This window comes from Stegostoma tigrinum, chromosome 3, assembly GCF_030684315.1.
Source record: "Stegostoma tigrinum isolate sSteTig4 chromosome 3, sSteTig4.hap1, whole genome shotgun sequence".
Classification (NCBI taxonomy): Eukaryota; Metazoa; Chordata; class Chondrichthyes; order Orectolobiformes; family Stegostomatidae; genus Stegostoma; species Stegostoma tigrinum.
In genome coordinates, this window is record NC_081356.1 from 118,139,974 (window position 1) to 118,158,248 (window position 18,275).

The 18,275-nt window shown below is 41.3% G+C and overlaps 1 protein-coding gene across 1 annotated transcript in view; it reads right to left on the minus strand.

The window, feature by feature from the left end:
* Positions 1–18,275, minus strand: part of tenm3 (teneurin transmembrane protein 3) — a 3,293,451-nt gene that overhangs the window by 2,518,527 nt on the left and 756,649 nt on the right. The window contains exon 3 of the mRNA XM_059644858.1: positions 15,456–15,559. The gene's annotated coding sequence lies outside the window, so the exon portion shown is untranslated. The remainder of the gene's footprint in view (positions 1–15,455; positions 15,560–18,275) is intronic.

An 18,275-nucleotide genomic window follows, 5' to 3' on the forward strand; every position in this document is an offset into this window, starting at 1 on the left:
ACCAACCACCACACTTTCGGATGTCATAGGGAAGCCAGAGTGGTGTCAGAGGATTGTCAGCAGAAGTGGTGGCAGTGCCCAGATTGAGGACTCCTGGCTTTGGTCGGCTTGGAGCCTGAACTTGTGAACTCCGTGGGCCATCGGCTACGGTGGCGATTGATGCCCAGAGCAGGTCTGCAGTAGGCCCACAGCAGAGACCCAAGGGACTCTGGCTGTGATAGGCCCACAGCGGGGACTCGATGGGTTGCCAGCTGCAGTGGAGCTTGGTATCCGGGGTGAGGTTGTATCCTTTTTGCAGTATAAGGTGCGAGGTGAAGGCGAGGCCCTCAGCAGTCTGGAGGCGAGGACTAGTCACAAAATACCTAATTATAAAATTCAAGATGGCGGCGCTGGTATGGTAGGAAGTGTTAGGAGTCCTGAGCTCGTACGCTCGAGGCCAGCTGCATGCTTCTCTGGATGCAAGGATTGGTGTGAAATGAAAGAAAGACCTGGTGTGGACTGGAGGCGAGGTCCAGAGCAGACTGGAGGCGAAGTTTGGAATGGACTGGACATGAAGTCCCAGCATGTTTTGGAGGCAGGGCCTGGTACAGCCTGGTGGCGATGCCTGGTGTGAACTACTTGAATGACCTTAACACTGAATATTTTTATTTTGTCATTTTTCTAATTTATTCTTAAGATCCTGTACCTCGGTACCTTTGTATCAGAGGTGGTGCAATAAGTGACAATTTTGTAGAGTTATGTATTCACATGGCAATAAACCTGATTCTAATTTTAATACACGGGTAATTTGTGCTGAACCCAGGCATCAAATAATGCACCTTGTTCACTACATTTTCACTTCCTGAATATATAGTGTGCTTGACTGTCATCTTTCTTGATGTTGGAATGCTTCTGAAAAAAGTATCTCATGACCTATTTACATATATTATCCAGCTTGTTTGGCTTTCTCCAATTATACTCTTTCTGATTTGGTATTGATTGTCATTTTGTTCATTTGACATGCTGCATTTGAAACCAAATCACAACTGGCAATTTGATTTTGAACTGATTCCAGAAAACAGCCCTCTGATACCCCACACTGCACTTCACTCCATCACAATGTTGTGACTCAAAGTGCTACCTCTTATTTTGCTTGCTTTAGCCAGTTTTCCTTGCTAAAATCTTGCAAGAAAAGATTATTGATGCTGCACCTGTCAAAGATACAACCCTTTTCATTGTTTCTTTTACTTACCTGTTTACTGCTTCATAAAACTTTATGGTGGTGTATAACCTATGCCTCAAGCTAGTTAAATGCTTTTTTCTGACGCTTTCAGTGTCAAGCCAGAAGACAGTCAGACACCAGGAAGGCAAGAGTTCACTGTTTGACCAGTAAACTGGGACCAGTATAACTTATCCTCATATGGGATAGATATAACAAGCCAGAGTTCACCAATGGCAAGAACTCAAGGACAGGAGAGTTCTAAGCCTTTGAATCTGGAGGAAAAGCCCAAAACCATTACATTCAGCTGCAAATATCCTGTTCCATATTTAGAAGAAGGTTGAATATAAAGGCTGGTATGAATTTGGCCATTTTACAAATTCTGTTTTTTTTTGTACTCAGCGAACGCATCAAACTCCAGTTCTTGCTTTGCATGCTGATGGACTAAAAACAACAACTTGCATTTAGAGAGCACCATAAATCTAGCAATGCAACCAGGCTGAGGCCTTCGAATTACAGTGATGCAAACTTAATTTAGTCTTTGTTACTGCGTACCTCCCATCAATCATTAACTTTCTTCTGATCTCTTGTGAGGGCAGGATATCTATAATTCAGGTCACCTTCGAACTAAATATCAAGAAAGGTCATTTCACACATATTTTGATGCACCAAACATGTAAGCTGACACAGGAGAAATCTCTTCCAGTGGGAGAATGGATAAATGCTAGTATGTTAGGAACATAGAGTCAGGAGGAGGCCATTCATCCCTTCAAGCCTGTCCTATCATTTAATGAGATGGCTGATCTGTGATCTAACTGCGTAAGTCTTTTGGCCCATATCCCTTCATATGTTTACTTAACAAACACTTGGTTTAAAACTAACAACTGATCTAACTTTAGAGGCTGTTTGTGCAAAAGAGTTCCAAATCTCTACCACCCTTTAGCATTTAAAACTGCTTCCTAGCATCTGTCCTGAACAGCCTGGCAGTAACTGAATGGTGCTGATGAATACAGTCATGTTACAATTGTATAAGACTTTGGTTCGGCCACATTTAGAGTACTGTGTACAGTTCTGGTCGCCACATTACCAAAAGGATGTGAATGTTTTGGAGAGGGTGCAGAGGAGGTTCACCAGGATGTTGCCTGGTATGGAGGGTGCTAACTATGAAGAAAGGCTGAGTAGATTAGGACTATTTTCATTAGAAAGACAGAGATTGAGGGGGGACCCAATTGAGGTCTACAAAATCTTGAGGGGTATAGACAAGATGGATAGCCAGAAGCTTTTTCCCAGACTGAGGGACTCAATTACTAGCGGTCATGAGTTCAAAGTGAGGGGAGGAAAGTTTAAGGGAGATATGCGTGGAAAGTTCTTGGCACAGAGGGTGGTGGGTGCCTGGAACGCGTTACCAACGGAGGTGTTAGGTGCAGACACAATAGTGTCTTTTAAGATGTATCTGGACAGGAACATGGATGAGCAGGGAGAAAAGGGATACAGATCCTTAGAAAATAGATGACAGGTTTAGACAGAGGATCTCGATCTGTGCAGGCTTGGAGGGCCAAAGGACCTGTCCCTGTTCTGTAATTTTCTTTTTTCCTTCTTCTCTTTGTTCTAATAGTATGTGATATCAGTAATGCTTGCTGACACACTTGGAGCAAAGACTAAATCTTTAACATTCTATAGATGATCACTCGCATCAACACATAAATACATATATAAATATAGTAAATAGATAAGAAGTTGCACAATGACTTACAATAATCTGTTTTTCGCTTATACAAAAAAAGTTGTTTCTTTCCGTTTTCTAATTCACTTGCCTTGTCTCACAATGTGTTTGTACTTTATTTGCAGTGTGAAGTGAAACATCTTTGCTTATGTTAAACTGCTGTTATAGTCAAAATCCAATAAATTCAGGACAGAAGGCCCAATAACAGAGCAAAGAGAAGTAATAATTACTGGAGGAGTGAACTCCTTAGTGCTTCACTTCAGACTTTAAAACTGATTTTGTTCCATTCTTTAACATTGATATGAAAGCAATATGGTTCACAGCGACACTTCATCAGCGTAAAGCTTTATTGTTCTCTGACTCATTCTAGGCTATAATTCAATAAGTATATATGTTCTCCAGGAGAATTGAACTGTAATATGATGCTAACAGAAGCCATCAGGCAGGTCCTGTCTTTGTTACTTATTTGAACACAGAACATAGAACATAGAACATTACAGCACAGTACAGGCCCTTTGGCCCTCGATGTTGTGCCGACCTGTCTTACCGATCTTAAGCCCATCTAACCTACGCTATTCCATATACGTCCATATGCTTGTCCAATGACGACTTAAATGTACTTAAAGTTGGCGAATCCACTACTGGTGAGAACTAATTTTGCTGCCCTTCTATGTCTCTGTCGTTTCAAACACGCAAACTTCCTTCAAAAGATGCAAAGATTTCACTCACAACAGTTCCAGAATAACACAATGTGCAATGACATTTATTTTGCATAAGGCAACTAGTACCTGAAATTAGTAACTGACATCTTGATATAGGTTTTGCTCATTAGCATCTCAAGACTGTTCCTGTGAACTGCCAGCCAATGAGTCAGTTGCTCTGCTCATGTCTAGATTCATACAGCTATCTGAACTTTGTATTCATTCTTAAATCTAACGTGTTGTCTTACATGGGACTATTATGACACTCAGTTTTAATGTATCTCGTTATTAAGTACTATGTGATAGCCTAAAAAAAATCCCTGAAGAACTATGTTTGCTGGAAGTCAGAAATGAAAACAGAAATTGCTGGGAAAACTCAGCAGGTCTGGCAGCTTCTGTGAAAAGAAAGCAGATATTTTGGGCCCAGTGACCCTTCTTCATAACTGATTGTAACAAGAAAAGCTTGGTATAAATGCTGAAGATGTGGTGAGGGGGAGAGGGAGGAATAAACAATCGGAGGGGATAAAGCTCAGAAAAAGAGAACAGCAGTTGGGCGAAGGAATGTGTAAAGGGGCCTGAGGGAATGAATACTTGCTAATTGGTACAATTTGTGGCTGACAATGGGCTGGTTGCATAGCAGCCCATGTGTTGGCCAGGCCTAGTGGGTCAAGTTTGTAGTAAGGACATGGTAGAAGGTGCTCAAGCCCGATAATTATTGAACTCAATATTGAGTCCTGAAGGCCACAGGGTTCCCAAGTGGAAAATGAGGTGCTGTTCTTCCAACTTATGCTGAGCTTTGCTGGAGCAGCGCAGTAAGCCTGAGTCAGAGATGTTGCCCAAGATGTAATACCTATTCAGGACCAAAAGCAAAGTTGCTGGAAAAGCTCAGCAGGCTTGGCAGCATCTGTGAAGGAGAAAACGGAGTTAACATTTTGGGTTCGGTGACCCTTCCTCAGAACTATAACTGTAAAATTGATTCTGTTCAACAAGACCAAATCTCCCTTTGAGAGGGTGCTAACGGACATCCTTTTCCAAGATAATAAAATGTGAGGCTGGATGAACACAGCAGGCCAAGCAGCATCTCAGGAGCACAAAAGCTGACGTTTCGGGCCTAAACTCTTCATCAGAGAGGGGGATGGGGAGAGGGAACTGGAATAAATAGGGAGAGAGCGGGAGGCGGTCCGAAGATGGAGAGTAAAGAAGATAGGTGGAGAGAGTATAGGTGGGGAGGTAGGGAGGGGATAGGTCAGTCCAGGGAAAACGGACAGGTCAAGGAGGTGGGATGAGTTTAGTAGGTAGCTGGGGGTGCGGCTTGGGGTGGGAGGAAGGGATGGGTGAGAGGAAGAACTGGTTAGGGAGGCAGAGACAGGTTGGACTGGTTTTGGGATGCAGTGGGTGGGGGGGAAGAGCTGGGCTGGTTGTGTGGTGCAGTGGGGGGAGGGGACGAACTGGGCTGGTTTAGGGATGCAGTAGGGAAAGGGGAGATTTTGAAACTGGTGAAGTCCACATTGATACCATTGGGCTGCAGGGTTCCCAGGCGGAATATGAGTTGCTGTTCCTGCAACCTTTGGGTGGCATCATTGTGGCAGTGCAGGAGGCCCATGATGGACATGTCATCTAGAGAATGGGAGGGGGAGTGGAAATGGTTTGCGACTGGGAGGTGCAGTTGTTTGTTGCGAACTGAGCGGAGGTGTTCTGCAAAGCGGTCCCCAAGCCTCCGAATGGTTTCCCCAATGTAGAGGAAGCCGCACCGGGTACAGTGGATGCAGTATACCACATTGGCAGATGTGCAGGTGAACCTCTGCTTACTGTGGAATGTCATCTTGGGGCCTGAGATGGGGGTGAGGGAGGAGGTGTGGGGACAAGCGTAGCATTTCCTGCGGTTGCAGGGGAAGGTGCCGGGTGTGGTGGCGTTGGAGGGCAGTGTGGAGCAAACAAAGGAGTCACGGAGAGAGTGGTCTCTCCGGAAAGCAGACAGGGGAGGGAATGGAAAAATGTCTTGGGTGGTGGGGTCGGATTGTAAATGGCGGAAGTGTCGGAGGATAATGCGTTGTATCCGGAGGTTGGTAGGGTGGTGTGTGAGAACGAGGGTGATCCTCTTGGGGCGGTTGTGGCTGGGGCGCGGTGTGAGGGATGTGTTGCGGGAAATACGGGAGACGCGGCCAAGGGCGTTCTCGATCACTGTGGGGGGAAAGTTGCGGTCCTTAAAGAACTTGGACATCTGGAATATGCGGGAGTGGAATGTCTTATCGTGGGAGCAGATGCGGTGGAGCCGGACGAATTGGGAATAGGGGATGGAATTTTTGCAGGAGGGTGGGTGGGAGGAGGTGTATTCTAGGTAACTGTGGGAGTCGGTGGGCTTGAAATGGACATCAGTAACTAGCTCGTTGCCTGAGATGGTGACTGAGAGGTCCAGGAAGGTGAGGGATGTGCTGGAGATGGCCCAGGTGAGCTGAAGGTTGGGGTGGACGGTGTTGGTGAAGTGGATGAACTGTTCGAGCTCCTCTGGGGAGCAAGGGGCGGCGCCGATACAGTCATCAATGTACCGGAGGAAGAGGTGGGGTTTGGGGCCTGTGTAGGTGCGGAAGAGGGACTGTTCCACGTAACCTACAAAGAGGCAGGCATAGCTGGGGCCCATGCGGGTGCCCATGGCCACCCCCTTAGTCTGTAGGAAGCGGGAGGAGTCAAAAGAGAAGTTGTTGAGTGTGAGGACGAGTTCCGCTAGGCGGATGAGAGTGTCGGTGGAGGGGGACTGGTCGGGCCTGCGGGACAGGAAGAAGCGGAGGGCCTTGAGGCCATCTCCATGCAGAATGCAGGTGTACAGGGACTGGACGTCTATGGTGAATATGAGGTGTTGGGGGCCAGGGAATTGGAAGTCCTGGAGGAGGTGGAGGGCGTGTGTGGTGTCACGGACGTAGGTGGGGAGTTCCTGGGCCAAAGGGGAGAAAATGGAGTCCAGATAGGTGGAGATGAGTTCGGTGGGGCAGGAGCAGGCTGAGACGATGGGTCGACCAGGGCAGGCAGGTTTGTGGATTTTGCGAAGGAGATAGAAACGGGCCGTGCGGGGTTGGGGAACAATGAGGTTGGAGGCTGTGGGTGGGAGGTCCCCTGAGGTGATGAGGTCGTGAATGGTGTTGGAGATGATGGTTTGGTGCTCGGGTGTGGGGTCATGATCGAGGGGGCGGTAGGAGGTGGTGTCGGAGAGTTGGCGTCTGGCCTCGGCGATGTAGAGGTCAGTGCGCCATGCTACCACTGCGCCACCCTTGTCTGCGGGTTTGATGGTGAGGTTGGGGTTGGAGCAGAGGGAGCAGAGGGCTGCCCGTTCTGCGGGGGAGAGGTTGGAGTGGGCGAGAGGGGTGGAGAGGTTGAGGCGGTTAATGTCTCGACGGCAGTTGGAGATGAAGAGGTCGAGGGAGGGTAGGAGGCCTGGGGGTGGTGTTTCAGCAGCTTTGATTAATTTTTATTGAGTAAATTTGGCGACAGTGATGATATCCAAGACAGCTTAGATAGTTCTACTGGTGATGATCACAACTTATACCATGCATAAAGCAGTGTGGAACTCAGAATACATCTTAATTAGTATTTAAGTTTATGCTCATTCTCAATGATAATATTAACAGTGATGCTGGCTAAAACATAGGTATGCTTGTGTCTGCCCAGCATCTACCACTGCTGTCACTTAAAATGAGTTTACATATACCTTGAATTACAAGATAAATGCCATTGATGTGATGCTGGTTTTATATTAAAAACATAATTTTTAGCATAGCTTCCTCATTTATCACATTTCATTCGTGCGATTGACATTATGTTGCATTGACCTGATTAAGAATACAGCATCATATCAGAGGTGAAAGAGTAGGGAAGTGTTGTTGAAAAAAAATGACAGTACTTGTCAAAGCTTTTTGCCCAGAACTCTTCAAGATATTTCACAAGATTATACATTTTAAGGGAAGTTTCTACTGCACAAGAAGGGAGTGCTGACCCTTTGATAAATGGAGTCTGGTTGGTAGAGGCGTTCCCATGGAGTGTAATGGAACCTGCACATATTAACATTCATGGCTGTGTTCTTTCAAGACAGAAGTAACATTGTGCCTGCTTCAACTCAACAAAATGCAATCAGTCATTCACTGCTAAATCTCTCAAGACAATGTCTTGATCAATCAGACAACCTGACCGGTCTAAAATTAATAAAAAACATTGCTATTAACTGCCAATCAGCATTCATGGGTGTATTCTCCATGACAATATCTCTACCCAATCAGAATCCACTTTCCAACGACTAACATTCACCTTGCATGTAGAATAAATGATGGTTTTCCAATTGTATTTGCACTTTTGTGAAATGTCCTGATGCTTATGTGACAAAAATTGCAATATTTTCTTTATTTGTTTTCAACAATACTCAATTCTGTACCATAAGTTGACAATAGGCAGGGAGATATTGCTTGGGAAAAAAACAGTTAATGAGAGACCCACAAAGAAACCAGCACAAGAGCCAATTCGGAATGATTAGTGAAACCAATAAAAAAAAAGCCAACAAAACACATAAATAACTTATAGGCAACACTCTGTAGCTTTCTTCATTATAATTTATGTTTTTCTTGGTCAAAATACAATGTAATGTATTCAATTTGTAATGTTTCAAAGATCTACTAAGTCTCAGTTCTCTTGTTAACAGCTTCGAAACTTTGATCCCCTGTGAGCTATATTTAATCCGAATTTAGTTCCCTCAGGATGACTAAAGCCTAGAAATGCTACGAGGAAGACCAGACGTTCAGGTGTAACTAAATTTATGTTTCACTTGTTCGATATTGGACTTTAATACACATGTATTGTGCTGCTTCCATTGTTTGTTCTTAGATTTCACACTGATATGTGGAAAAATTTTAATGTTTGGAGAAAAACATACATTAAAGCACCTAACTATTTATGGTTTTCATAAAAGAATGTGCAGCGAGGGAACTGAACCCTAAATGTGCTAAATAAAAAATTCCAAAATAATATGGAATTATCAAGAGATTTGGCACAGCCATTGCCAACAGTGCCATGACTTCAGAAGTTTTGCATTTGCTGCAAAGCACTTTGAGATTTCTTGATATTCTATACTTTATCAGTGGGCCTGTTGTTGGAATCGACATTCTGTTATAAAGTTCCCATTGTTATGAAGAAGTGGGCCATTTAATTCATCATGAGCAAAGTATATGGGAGCTCTGAAACATACATTATACAAAATAATAACAAGGCAAGAAGCTTGAACGCAAGGTCAAAATTCTTGTGGAAAAGAGATGAGTAGAAGCAGTGTAAAGTATGCTGTTCCCCACATTGTGTAACTCCTCAGTTGTTTACTCCTCTTCCTCTGTCCCAGTGACTACAATTACATTTGGTTGCTTTCAGCAAAATGCATTTTTTACATCATCCTCAACCGACATTATAATGTGTATTTCTTTATAACCTGACATTTGAGATCAGAAAACACTTAGGAACAATAACAGTTCTTCACCCTACCCTTGGACACGCTGCCCCATCGCAAAGTTCACCTGTTATTTTGATGATTCCTGGTTTTATGACCCTGTTACCCGACTTTAATACCTCATTGAGAGAAGCACACTTGCACAAGCACAGTTCTTTGTTTGAGCACATGTATTGAAAATGGAATGGGTTCATAATTTACAATTATAAAGAAATCTTGCTGATTTTCCTGAAATTAAAACGAGTTTTGAGTCCTGTTTTCCCCAGTGAATCTCTGTTCTCAGCGACAGCTGAATTGAATTTACCCCGCAGTTTCTATTGACATTGAAGCCAATCTCAACAGACAATGGACAAATATCTATTGTTGAAATGATGGCTCAATTAAAGTCAATTTTTTTTTTCCATTTCTGGAATGTGCTTCCAAAAAAGAAGAAAATTTCACTTGAGTATCACATACATTTGACAGATGAGCTGTTATCTACCTATCCCAAAAATTAAAATTCTAAATGGAGAGCTTATTTCCTCACAAATTTCATTGTTAAGAAACTAATACAGACAACACACGATGATGTGGAGGCTGCAAGAGGCACATTACAGTTGCCAAGTGCAGTTACAAAGCAATAACACTTCCTCTTCTCTAATGTTCTTACAATAGTCTTACTTCCTTTCCTTCTTTAAAAGACTATTACATTTTACCCCCTGGATGACCTTGACTCTTGTTTTATACTAAATTATATCAACAAGACAGAAAATGTTGAAAAAACTGCTGAAATTAAGAGGAGGTCCTTTGTTTCATTTTTGGAAGAATACCTTTATTCGTTCATGGGATGAGGGCATCACTGGCTAGAGAGCATTTATTGTCAATTCCTAATTTCCCAGAGGGTAGTTAAGAGTCAACCACATTGCTGCAGGTCTGTAATCACATGTAGGCCAGACCAGGCAAGGATGGCAGATTTCCTTCCCTGAAGGACATTAGTGAACCAGATGGGATTTTCCCAACAATTGACTCATGGTCATCATTAGACTCTTAATTCCAGATATTTATTGAATTCAAATTTCACCATCTGACATGGTGGGATTTGAACCAGGTGCCTTGAACATTAGAGATAATGGGAACTGCAGATGCTGGAGAATCCGAGATAACAAGGTTTAGAGCTGGATGAACACAGCAGGCCAAGCAGCATCTTAGGAGCAGTTTGGCCTGCTGTGTTCATCCAGCTCTACACCATGGTATCTCGGATTCTCCAGCATCTGCAGTTCCTATTGTCTCTAATGCTCAAGGCACCTGGTTCAAATCCCACCGTGACAGATGGTGAAATTTGAATTCAATAAATATCTGGAATTAAGAGTCTAATGATGACCATGAGTCAATTGTTGGGAAAAACCCATCTGGCTCACTAATGTCCTTTAGGGAGGGAAATCTTCCAAACTTACCTGGTCTGGCCTACATGTGACTACTGACCTTGAACATTATCTGCGTCTTTGGACTAACAGTCCATCAATAATACTACCGGGCCCTCACTCCCTGGTGTATAAAGGTAATTAGGCTAATACCGCTATGGTTTAGGACTTATCTGGAGCATTCTGTTCAGCTCTGGATGTCACACTTTAGGTAAAATGTTAGTTTGGAGTGGAAGCAGCGGTGTCCAGGGTTAAGAACTTCAGTGGTGGTGGGAGATTGCAGAAGCTGCTCTTTTTTATAGCAGAGAAGATTAAAAAGAGATTTGATGGTGGTGTTCCAAATGATGGATTGCTCTGACAAGAATAAATGAAGAAAAATTGTCACCAGTGATAAAATAAATGCTCCGAGGTGAATGATAGGTGAAAGCAAATTTGTGAGTAGCATTTGAAAGGCAATTGTATAAATAATTGAAGGAAACTAATAACAAGGTCATGAGGAAAGAGTGGGGAGTGGCGAGTACTGTTGCCTCACAGTGCTGGGATCTGGGTTCCATTCCAGCCTCCGGTGACTGTCTATATGGAGTTTGTATGATTTTCACGTGTCTGCAAGGGTTTCTATCAGGTGCTCTGGATTCCTCCCAAACTCCAAAGATGTGTAGGCCCTGCTAAATTATCCTGTATCATCCAGGGATGTGTAGGCTGGGTGGATTAACCATGGCAAATATAGGGGTAGGATGGGTGGGATACTCTTCAGAGGGCTGGTGCATTCTTGGTGGCCCAAATGACCTCTATTCACACTGCATGGATCCTATGATCCTAGGTAGGACTAATTAGATCAGTTGACCAAAAAGCTGGTAATGAGATGATAGACAAAATGGTTTTATACTGTGTTGAATCATTTCATTATTCTGTGAGCTCACAGAATGGGTGAATATAAAATCTGTCCATAAATGTACAGAAAACATCAGCCTTTTAATGAAAATAAAAACATCCATTAAAAATTAGTTAGTCAAACTACCATATTATAAACTGACAGTAGGTGGTATTAATCTTGCGGCTATCTTTATTTTAGTGTTGTTTCCAGATATCACCTGATTGTAAAAATTGTAATTTAAGCACAACGTGAAGTCCTGAAGCATTGCTTGCTCTTGCAAATGAGATGGGCTGCGTGGGTCAAGCGTCAGTGGTTGTCAATAGGAGATGATGATCATTGGATCAGAAGATTCAGGATGGTGTTGAAGAATGGTATGCTATAATCTAGATTGAGAAAAATCAGTTGGTGGAGGACTGACTTTAATGGGACAGGATTTACTGGAATAAGAGGCTGGTGGCACATAATAGTAATTGAGCAATGGGCCACCTTCAAACAGCAGATAGCTTGGGTACAATTGAGATAAATTTCCTCTCATGTTAATGTATGACAAACAAATCCAAGAACTTGCTGGGTGACAAAGGAGATAGATATTAACATTAAAAAGAACATGTGTGTTTATGAAATGTGTAAGGAAGGAAATATAATCAAGGACTGACAGGAGTATGAAGATTTAGGGAAGGAAGTGAAAAAGCAAATAAGGGAAGCAAGGAGGAGCTATGAGAAAATGACTCGCAGCTAACATAAAGTGTAATCCCAAAGTCTTCTGTGGCCACATAAAAGTAGAGGAGTGATTATAGGAAGAGTAGGGCTAATTTAAGACCAAACAGGGATTAAACATGGGGATGGGAGTATAGCAGATATGTGAACAGAATACTGTGCAAATGTCTTTACAAAAGGGGAAGAAGCTGCCCAGGCCATTGTGACAGAGGACCAAATGAATACGGAAGAAATCTTGGATAGATTTCAAACTTTAAGTGTCATAAGGCACTGGGATAGGATGCGGTACATTCAAGGACCTTGCAGGAAGTGAGGGTAGAAATTATGAGGTCACTAGCTATGACCTTTCAATCTTCTCTGAACCTGTGAGAGGTACCAGAAGACAGAAGAATTGTAAACATTATGGCCTTGTTTAAATGTTATAAGGATAATCCCAGCAATTAAAGGCCAATGAATTTAATCTCAGTGGTGGGGTGACCTCAAGAAATAATTATTCGGCATAGCATTATAGTCACATGGAAAGAGGTGCGGTGATTGGCAAGATTCAGCAGGTTTCTAAAGAGGAAATCATATCTAACTAACTAGCTGGAAGTTTTTTTTGAAGATGTATCAGTGAAGGGTCAATGAAAGTACTTCTGTTGATGTGGTAGACGTGGTTTTCTAGAAGACATTTGGACATTTGATTCACAAGTCTAACAGACTTGAGAGGAAATTTGTCAACCATGGATTAAAAATCACAATAGCTACATGGATGTAGAACTAGACGTGTGATAGAGCAATTGTTGATGGATATTTTCCAGATGGGAAGGTTAACTATGAAGTTTCCCAAGGTTGGTATTGCAACCCTTATTTTTCCTTGCATATATTAGTGCCGTCAATCTTCTCAATTTGCAGATGACACCAAATTTGCCAAAAATCAAAACAGAAAGCAGGACAACATGGAACTCCAAAAGAACACGTGAAATTGATGGAGTGGACAGAAAGGTTGCAGATAGGTTCAATGTAGAGAAGTTTGGGGTGATGCGCTTTGGTCATAAAATCATTGGGAAAAAAAAGAAAAAAATGGTAAAATATTAAAGGAGGTACAGCAGCAGAGGGACCTGGGTACATATGTGCTCAGATCATTGAAGGTGTCAGTATAATTAGAGACAGCTGCTGATGCAGCATACAGTATTCTCAACTTTATTATCAGGGGCACCGAGAACTAGAGCATGGAGGTGATGTTGAACTAGTACAAGGCACTTGTTAGACCTCAGCTGGAGTACTATGTGCAGATGTGAGCGTCACATTATCAGAAAGCTGTTGATGTTATTTGAGAGCATGCAGTAATGATTTACTGGAATGTTTCCAGGGACAGGAAATTTCAGTGCTAGGAGGAGATGGAGGAAGTTAAAATTTTTATTCATGGACAGAAGAAGGCCGAATGAAAAAAAAACAGAACATGTTGTTGGAATTAGTCTCCAGTTCAGAGCAGACTTCAGGCCATTCTATACTTATCCTTTTTAGTTTGAAGAATACTGGTGGTAAAAAGTTCCATTATTTTTGAAAAAGCAATCCTCTCAAGAGAGAGGAAGCTGTTTTGTTTTTCTTCTCTTTTCCAGAAATGTGTATGTAAAAAAGTTATAGATCTGCATTACCATCTCTGTATGTTAATCAATTATTCCATATTCATTGAACAGTTTGGGTTTTGGTAATAAATTGATAGTCGCATTGTATGTGATAAACCGGTTAGTGGATTGTTTTAATTTAAAATCAGATATTGAGAAAGTATTTAATTGACGACCTCAATAGCAGGGAAATGTATTTTATTTTCTATTGTGGTTCATAAGTGGTGGAGTGCACTCCTCCAGCCTTGGTTTTAACAGTGTGAGAACGTGATGTTTTGTCATTACTTCTCACATATAAGGAATAAGTACAACCTGAAGATCCTTTTATCGCACAGAATTAAACACATACAGCTCCATTGAGTAAAGTGATCAGAGAAAATTAATAAATTCAGATATTACATCATCACTGTTAAATATATTCCATTTAAACTTAATTGAGAAAAACATGAACATATATTTGCTTTTTTTGTATTTCAGCTCTCAGGTCCCAACATAAATCAGAAAAATCAAGTTCAACGGCTTAAACTATAGTTTGATGTTAAGTGTTTATCTTTATTTCTGTTGACATTATTGTTTGTTTATGTTTTTCATAAAAAAGGCACAGGAGCATTAAATTGTCACAAACAGCAATCTTATGTCTGCCCTTATTGCATTTTTATAAAAGCACAAAAGTCTAACAATTTAATCAAAGAAAACCAATAACCTCAGAACAGTAAATATCCTCAGTTGTACTGCAATTAAACAGTGGTTAAATTGTGAGAATAACATCTAATTCTTTTAAAAAGTCCACAAAATTGAAATTTATAACAACAGGTTGACATCTGAAATATTAACCTGACGTTTTTTCTATTAAGACACAATTCGGTGGACTACATATTTCCCACATTCTCTGTTTGGCTCAATTTCCAACCTCTTATTTCCTAAAAGTGGATCCATTAACATTTACCTTCAGTCTGAGGTTACTGAAGTAATGGTACTATTGCTGGCCATAAATGTTCACACTTTGATACGTGCATCTGAAACAGTTTGGGGTGGACAGCAAAAAATGCCCCTCTAAAGAACAATTGACCGCATGGATTAGTGGATGAATGCCAGGATATTGGAGGCATACAAAAAAGGACAATATGATGTCAGAATTAGTCTCCTGGAAGGATGAGAACTGATAGACTTAAAGATCTTCTTCTGGAGTCTATTCTATGATATAAATTTTAATTCCTGTCTTTTAACACACACGCTCACCAGTAAGTACTATTCAAAATAATAGTTTAATATAATAGCTACTGAGTTTGGTTGATAAAAGGAAGTATCATATTTAATTGCAAAAGTAAAATAATAACAATAATTCATTATATGGACCAGGAGTCTTGGTTAATTAGCCTTCATGTCTGGAACCATTAGTGCTGTCTTGTTTAAATGGATGGAAATCTTATTAAAGTGTTTTCATTGTTATGTTTCAGTCAGTCAGACTCCATTGTAGTACATTTCATGGGAAAATCTGCAAATCTATTTCATATTAAATGTGAAAAATGACCTCATTTGTACTGTGACCTATTCATTTTCTAAAATTTAGTAGTCACACAAGGCTTTCTTGAAGAACATTAGTATCATATGATTGAAAAATGGGATTGCATAATATAATTAGTGCCTAAGCATCAGAAGTGGGTGACTTTACAGAGGAACAGTGTACATTATCATAGATAATGGGTACCATCAACTTAGCAAGGATTTTGCAAATGCAAACCAAGAAGAAGAGGACACTCACGCTTTATAGTAGTCACCAGAAGAAAAACATCTGCGTAGTTTGCTTAGAAGGAGAAATGTTCTGGATTTTCTGTGTCTTTCACAAAGGTATCTTCAAAGAAATTGCTGCAAATATAACAGACAAAACTAAGAAGGGTAATCATAATATCCATAACATCCAAACAGAATGCACAATTTTATTTTAACACAGAACACCATCTAACCTTCTTTGGTCTCCCTTTCCCTTGTTTATTTATAAACAGTGGCAAATTATTAAGCTATTCCTAAATCTCACTGTCACTTCCTATCTTGGTTATCATTCCAACAGATGTGGCTAACATTTGGAAACTTACTGAACCCATTGACAGAAATACATATCAAAAGTATGCCATAGATTTTTCTCAGGTGAAGTCTGACCTCTAGGTACATGTTTGGTGCTATTTGCAAGTCATCACAACAGGAAAATTGATCGAATGAGGAATCATGCTGAGAAATTGAAAGCAACACCTATCTTTTGATCTTGGGATGTGCTGTTCAGACTGAGGGACATAATTATGATGATCATTAGTACCAAATGCTGGCAATTTAACATTGTGTTACCTGCTGCATTATAATTGCTCTCCATACCATTGGATTAAATGGTTTTCTTAACAACTTATTTTTCATAGTCATGGCTAAAAATTTGCTTAAGCAAGATTTATTTTAAATTACCATAACTTATAGAATTGTAGAATCCCGAAAGTGCATAAGAGGTCATTGGGTCATTTGGGTCTGCAAAAAACCTCGAAAGAACATCCCAACCAGATATCTCACCCTACCCTATCCCCATGGCCCTGCGTTTCTCGTAGCAAATCCACTGAGCCTGAACAATCCTGGACCTTATGGAGCAATTGTGTTGCCAATCTACTGAACCTTTGGACCATGGATAGAAACTGGAGCACCCGGAGGGAACCTATGCAGACACAGGGAGAATGGAGAGAATTCAAAGCACCTATGTCTAATTAAGAAATGACGAAGTACAGACGATATATCTGGCTGCGTTAATGTGCCTGAATTGCCAACAGGCAATTTAAAACAAGCCATAGGGAAGGAAACTGCAGTCATTTCGGTGATCATGTTTGTTTGGAAAGGATTATGACCTCACTGAGATACAGAAAAAATTTGAAATACGCCAATTAACCCATTGATTAAAATATTGCACAATTCAACTATAATCCACTAATCAATGTTTCAAACACTTTGGATCTTCTATCACAGTGCTTTTAAATTGCCGACCACTATTTGGATCTTCCTCTGCTGGTAGTGAACAGTCATTGTGAATCAAATTCAGGGTCCACGTCCATTAGTTCAGAAGTTACTCATCATAGCACTAGCTTTGCTACATTTACACATCAGAGATGCCAAGATTGAGATACAGCAGGGTGTTAGTGCTAGTGATAGTGAACCATTCAACACTATTTATTGGAAAACTGGGGAAGAAAATTACAAGTATGAATTATGAATGCCCAACTTATAAATGCTCATGCTTATGAATGCAATCCCATACATATTTTTGAATTCTAGAGGCCTGGCATACAAATATTTCTGAAGTTGGCACGGTGGCATAATGGTTAGCACTGCTGCCTCTCAGTGCCAGGAACCCAGGTTCAATTTCATCCTTGGGTAATGGTTCATATGGACTGTGCATGTTCTCCCCCTTTCTGCATAGGTTTCCTCTGGGTGCTCCAGTCTCCTCCCACAGCCCAAAGTTGTGCAGGTTGGGTTGATTGGCCATGGAAAATGTGGAATTTTGAGACTATGGTGGTGGGGGGGGGGGGGGGGGGGGGAGTGAGTCTGGGTGGGATGTTCTTCGGAGAGTTGGTGCAAACTCAGTGGGCCAAACAACCTCTTTCTGCATTGTTGAGATTCTACCATTGCCATATTTATGAACAAACCAACTTGTGAACGGAGTCTACGACAGAACCTGTTCGGACCCAGGAGTTGCTTGTACGTTTGGTTCTGAGGGGAAGGGGATCGAGGGTAGCTAATGGCAGGGGGTTAAGTTGTTCCTCAGTTAACAACAATAGTAAAAAGGCAGTGCACCAGATTACAACCTGTATTGCTACTTGAAAAAAAGTATATTCTAAAATCGCAATCAGTAATAAAAATAGCCAAATAAAAACACAAAATACTGGAAAAGCCCAGCAGATACAACAGCATCTGTGGGGAGCGAAATATAGTTGTGACACCTCTTCAGAACAGTCATACTGGTTTTGAAATGTTGACTCTGTTTTGCTCTCTATTTATACTGCCACAGCAGAGTTTCACAAGCACTTTCTGTTTTTATTTCAGGTTTCCAGCATCCACTGCATTTTATTTTTATTTGAATAATATATGCCACTTGTCTCAGCTGGAGGCGTCATTGCCTTGGGTTAGAGTGCTTGCAGGTTGAAAACCGCATCCAGGTTCAACACAGAAAATAATGATTTTCACCGATATAGTGGGTAATTACTTCTTTGAAAAACACGCAGTTCTCACTCCTATTTACTTTAAATAGTATTATGTGAGCAGTGGAAAGGTAATTTGAATGAGTTGTCAGTCTACATCAGAACCCAACATTTCTTCCTCAGCTCGTACCATCAAAACCAGACTGATCGTCTTCTTATTTGATAGCTATGACAAAATGCAAACTGTGTTTTAATATCTATTTGTGGTACAACACAGCAACTCGTACTGTGTGTGTGCATGCATGCATTTGTACATATTGCTACTGAAAAGTAGGTTAGGTTATTTTTGAATGTGGCGTGAGTTAGATTTTAACTTCACTCTCCACACCGTTCCCCAGGTCAGGCATAAACACACT